This window comes from Mercenaria mercenaria, chromosome 15 (assembly GCF_021730395.1).
Source record: "Mercenaria mercenaria strain notata chromosome 15, MADL_Memer_1, whole genome shotgun sequence".
Lineage (NCBI taxonomy): Eukaryota > Metazoa > Mollusca > Bivalvia > Venerida > Veneridae > Mercenaria > Mercenaria mercenaria.
In genome coordinates, this window is record NC_069375.1 from 24855150 (window position 1) to 24860757 (window position 5608).

A 5608-nucleotide genomic window follows, 5' to 3' on the forward strand; every position below is an offset into this window, starting at 1 on the left:
TAAAACATAAAAATTTTCATTTTTATGTGTGTTGTCTCATATAAAAGTAAAACTTTTTCATTTTTATGTGTATTGTCCCATATAAAATTTAAAATTTTTCATTTTTATGTGTGTTGTCCCATATATAAAACTTAAAATTTTTCATTTTTATGTGAGTTGACCCATATAAAACATAAAATTTTTCATATTTAAGTGTGTTCTCCCATATAAAACTTAAAATCTTTCATTTTTATGTGTGTTCTCCCATATAAAACATAAAAATTTTCATATTTAAGTGTGTTCTCCCATATAAAACTTAAAATCTTTCATTTTTATCTGTGTTCTCCCATATAATACTTAAGACAGGCCGCGAAGTCTGGTGTGGATCCACGCTGGTCGCAAACCCGCTGTGTTGGTTTTCTCACGGCGGGGCTCATCTCTTTATGTTGGTTGTCTCGTGGCACGGCTCATTCCTTAAGCCATTTTAAGAAATGAGCCGTGCCACGAGAAAACCAGCATAAGGAAATGAGCCCCGCCATGAGAAAACCAACATAGTGGGTTTGCGACCAGCGTGGATCCAGACCAGCCTGCGCATCCTGCTCAAGTTCTTTATGTAGACTAATTTGAACCTTTCAGATGCTGTCAGCGAATAGGACTTGCATCGCCGTAAAATGGACTGGCTGGCCTGCTGACCGAGGGAGAAGACGGACTGGCTGGCCTGCTGACCGAGGGAGAAGACGGACTGGCTGGCCTGCTGACCGAGGGAGAAGACGGACTGGCTGGCCTGCTGACCGAGGGAGAAGACGGACTGGCTGGCCTGCTGACCGAGGGAGAAGACGGACTGGCTGGCCTGCTGACCGACTGGTGGAGGAGATAATAATAGCACCCTGCTGGCACACTGATGGTAAGAACAACAATAATAATATCCTGCTCATTTCTTAAGTAATTCTCTTAAATTGATAGTCATAACATTAGTCGCGTTTTCATTAAATATTGTTATCAGAGACAGGCCGCGAAGTCTGGTGTGCATCCGCGCTGGTCGCAAACCCACTGTGTTGGTTTTCTCACGGCGGGGCTCATCTCTTTATGTTGGTTTTCTCGTGAACCCACTATGTTGGTTTTCTCATGGCGGGGCTCATCTCTTTATGTTGGTTTTCTCGTGGCACGGCTCATTTCTTAAGCCATTTTAAGAAATGAGCTTGCCACGAGAAAACCAGCATAAGAAATGAGCCCGCCTTGAGAAAACCAAGTAGTGGGTTGCGACCAGCGGGATCCAGACCAGCCTGCGCATCCTGCCCGTTTCTGAAATATTTCTCTTAAGTTAATAGTCATCACATTAGTAGAGTTTTCATTAAATATTGTTATTAGAGACCGGCCGCGAAGTCTGGTGTGGATCCACGCTGGTCGCAAACCCACTATGTTGGTTTTCGCATGGCGGGGCTCATTCCTTTATGTTGGTTTTCTCGTGGCAAGGCTCATTTCTTAAGCCATTTTAAGAAATGAGCCGTGCCATGAGAAAACCAGCATAAAGAGATGAGCCCCGCCATGAGAAAACCAACGTAGTGGGTTTGCGACCAGCGTGGATCCAGACCAGCCTGCGCATCCTGCACGTTTCTGAAATAATTCTCTTAAGTTAATAGTCATAACATTAGTAGAGTTTTCATTAAATATTGTTATTAGAGACCGGCTGCGAAGTCTGGTGTGGATCCACGCTGGTCGCAAACCCACTATGTTGGTTTTCCCTATGTGCCGTAGCACGGCTCATTCTTCATTTTTAGAATATGGCCTCCAAGCAATATAAGAAATGAGCCGATGCCACGGTGAACCAGCGTGGTCCACCGCCTCGACCTGGCTCAAGTACACTTTATCTGTTGACTTTTGAAACTTTAATATCAAAGGGGAGATGGACGTTTCAACCACTGTAGGACCTTAGCCATCCGTTTAAAAGGGACAAAATTAGGAACTTCAACCGAGGGAAAGGACCGACTGGCTGACGGACTGGTGGAGCTGACGGACTGAGCTGGACTGGTGGAGCTGACAGACTGGTGGAGGAGATAATAATAACATGACACCTGCTGACCCACTGATGGTAAGAACAATAATGATAATATCCTGCTCATTTCTGAAATAATTCTCTTAAATTAATAGTCATAACGTAAGTAGAGTTTTCATTGAATATTGTTATTAGAGACAGGCCGCGAAGTCTGGTGTGCATCCACGCTGGTCGCAAACCCACTATGTTGGTTTTCTCATGGCGGGGTTCATCTCTTTATGTTGGTTTTCTCGTGGCACGGCTCATTTCTTAAGCCATTTTAAGAAATGAGCCGTGCCGCGAGAAAACCAGCGTAAAGAAATGAGCCCCCGCCATGAGAAAACCAACATAGTGGGTTTGCGACCAGCGTGGATCCAGACCAGCCTTCGCATCCTGCTCGTTTCTGAAATAATTCTCTTAAGTTAATAGTCATAACATTAGTAGAGTTTTCATTAAATATTGTTATTAGAGACCGGCTGCGAAGTCTGGTGTGGATCTACGCTGGTTGCAAACCCACTGTGTTGGTTTTCTCATGGCGGGGCTCATCTCTTTATGTTGGTTTTCTCGTGGCAAGGCTCATTTCTTAAGCCATTTTAAGAAATGAGCCGTGCCACGAGAAAACCAGCATAAAGAAATGAGCCCCGCCATGAGAAAACCAACATAGTGGGTTTGCAACCAGCGTGGATCTAGACCAGCCCGCGCATCCTGCTCAAGTCCTTTATGTAGACTAATTTGAAACTTTTAGATGGCGTCAGCGAGTAGGACTTTCATCGCCGTAAAAAGGACTTAGGACTTCAACCGAGGGAAAGGACCGACTGGCTGACGGACTGGTGGAGAGACTGGTGGAGCTGACGGACTGGTGGAGCTGACAGACTGGTGGAGGAGATAATAATAACATGACACCTGCTGACCCACTGATGGTAAGAACAATAATGATAATATCCTGCTCATTTCTGAAATAATTCTCTTAAATTAATAGTCATAACATAAGTAATGTTTTCATTAAATATTGTTATTAGAGACAGGCCGCGAAGTCTTATAAGTACCAAAAAAAATCAATATCATGAATCTGCTATCTATTTCAGGACAAACAACAAGTATCCCTGCTCCCATCAGATCACTTCCTCCAGATGCCTCCTCCAACATCCTGGGAATCAACCAATCACAGCACAGCAAGCAGTGGGCAACAAGTGTACATGTGTCATATGAAATATTACAAGATAAACTACACAAAGTGCGAATAGATCGGGCCATAAGTGAAGGTGTACCGGGTACGCGTGCGTGTTGTTTTCGAACTAATTCATTTATTGTTGTTTGTTTCCCCTATACAATACTTATTTGTTTTCCAATGTGTGTTGCCCCATACCATACTTAAAGTTTTTCATTTTTATGTGCGTTATCCCATAAAAAACTTAAAATTTTTCATTTTTATGTGTATTGTCCCATATAAAACTTAAACATTTTCATCGTACACATGCGCGTTGTTTTCAAACTTTTTCATTTATTCTTGTGTGTTTCCCCTATACAATACTTAGTTGTTTTCCAATGTGTGTTGCCCCATACAATAAAGTTTTTCATTTTTATGTGAGTTGTCCCATATAAAACATAAAAATTTTCATTTTCATGTGTGTTATCCCATATAAAACTAAAACTTTTTCATTTTTAGCACCAAACTATAAGATTAAGTATGAACTCAAACATCTCAAACTAGGTGGCGGCAGGGGTTGGAAAGGAGGGTACACGCGCGGCGCATTTTTTTTCAAACCTTTTCATTTTTTCGTGTGATGCCCCATTCAATACTTAAAATTTTTCATTTTTGTGTGTGTTTTCCCATATAAAACTTAAATTTTTTCATTTTTATGAGTTGACCCATTCAATACTTAAAATTTTTCATTTTTTATGTGTGTTCTCCCATGTATAAAACTTAAAATTTTTTATTTCTATGCGAGTTGACCCATATAAAACATAAAAATTTTCATATTTAAGTGTGTTCTCCCATATAAAACATAAAATTTTTCATATTTAAGTGTGTTCTCCCATATAAAACTTAAAATCTTTCATTTTTATGTGTGTTCTCCCATATAATACTTAAAAATTTTCATTTTTATGTGAGTTGACCCAAATAAAACATAAAATTTTTCATTTTTATGTGTATTGTCCCATATAGAACTTAAACATTTTCATCGTACACATGCGCGTTGTTTTCAAACATTTTCTTTCTTTGTGTGTTTCCCCTAAACAATACTTATGAGTTTTCCAGTGTTTGTAGTCCCATTCAATACTTAGAAGTTTTCATTTTTGTGTGTTACCCCATACAAATCCATATTGAAACAAAACTGACTGACTTTTTTGTTTCCTTCATTTAAGTAGTACAAAAAAAATCAATATCATGAATCTGCTATCTATTTCAGGACAAACAACAAGTATCCCTGCTCCCATCAGAACACTTCCTCCAGATGCCTCCTCCAACATCCTGGGGATCAACCAATCACAGCACAGCAAGCAGTGGGCAACAAGTGTACATGTGTCATATGAAATATTACAAGATAAACTACACAAAGTGTGGATAGATCGGGCCAGAAGTGAAGGTGTACCGGGTACGCGTGCGCATTGTTTTCGAACTTATTCATTTATTTGAAATTACTTGAAATAAAAATAAACACACATTGCCTCCTCTATATGTTTAATAATTACCTTGCAAACAATTCTATCATAACAACAAATGTAACAAAATAAAGTGATCATAAGTTAAATAATTAATAACTTTTTATGTCAAAAATAAGTAACCTCCTCAACGGGACCGGGTACGCCTGAGACTCCTGCCCAGCTGATGAAGGTTAATGAACTTAACTGCCTTGCCAACAATTCTGAACATACCCAACAACAAAAATTAAATATGACAAAAATAAAGTTATCCGTTAAGTAATTAAAACCTAATTCAATCTTAAATACGCAGTAACATTTTCAACGAGACAGGGTAGGCGCAGAAGCTCCTGTCAAGTTGGTTTGAAGGTTCAATTCCATTTACATATTATTATAACAAGATGGGATAATATTATAATAAGATGGGTTGTAACTGCCGCTCTAATTAAACTTGATAGGGTAAGCGCGAGGGCTCCGACCAAGTTGATGAAAAATTCACTAGACGGGAAGGAGACCAAGCGTGACATGCCAGTCAGTCCGAATAATCAAAAATCATACCTTAACGGAAAATATGTAACTGCAACGCAATGCAACAACTTAAACAAACTAAGGTTAAATACCAATTGCGGTTCACGTTTGCGTCTATTATGACAACGCGCGAGCTAGATCAATCGGGCTTACAATAATGTTAAGTCAAGAAACGTTTAAACTGATACCGATTAACGAATCTAACGCCCGGTCACCTTCCAGTCGATAGAATTTTCCCGCCACAATAAATTTTCAGAAATTTATCCCCCAAAATTCTTATCGATTCGAAGCCATGTTCTTAGAAATATAATCTTTTAAACACAGTTGCCAAATGCGATAGCCCAGCCCTGCAGCAAAGATTGTATTTACCTTATGATGTCTTTTAGCACACACAATCTTTCTTTCTTTATTTTTATTTATTTATTT

The 5608-nt window shown here is 39.5% G+C and overlaps 1 long non-coding RNA gene across 2 annotated transcripts; it reads left to right on the top strand.

Annotated features, from left to right (window-relative positions):
- Positions 1-457: 457 nt before the first annotated feature.
- LOC123560586 (uncharacterized) lies at positions 458-4929 on the top strand. 2 transcript variants are annotated; one of them, XR_008367395.1, is made up of 4 exons: positions 458-883; positions 2757-2931; positions 3097-3282; positions 4423-4929. It is a non-coding gene; the product is annotated as an uncharacterized LOC123560586 (long non-coding RNA). The 2 variants fall into 2 exon arrangements; XR_008367396.1 differs by lacking the exon at positions 458-883 and adding an exon at positions 1942-2068 and having other exon boundaries at positions 4423-4920.
- The last annotated feature ends 679 nt before the right edge of the window (positions 4930-5608 follow it).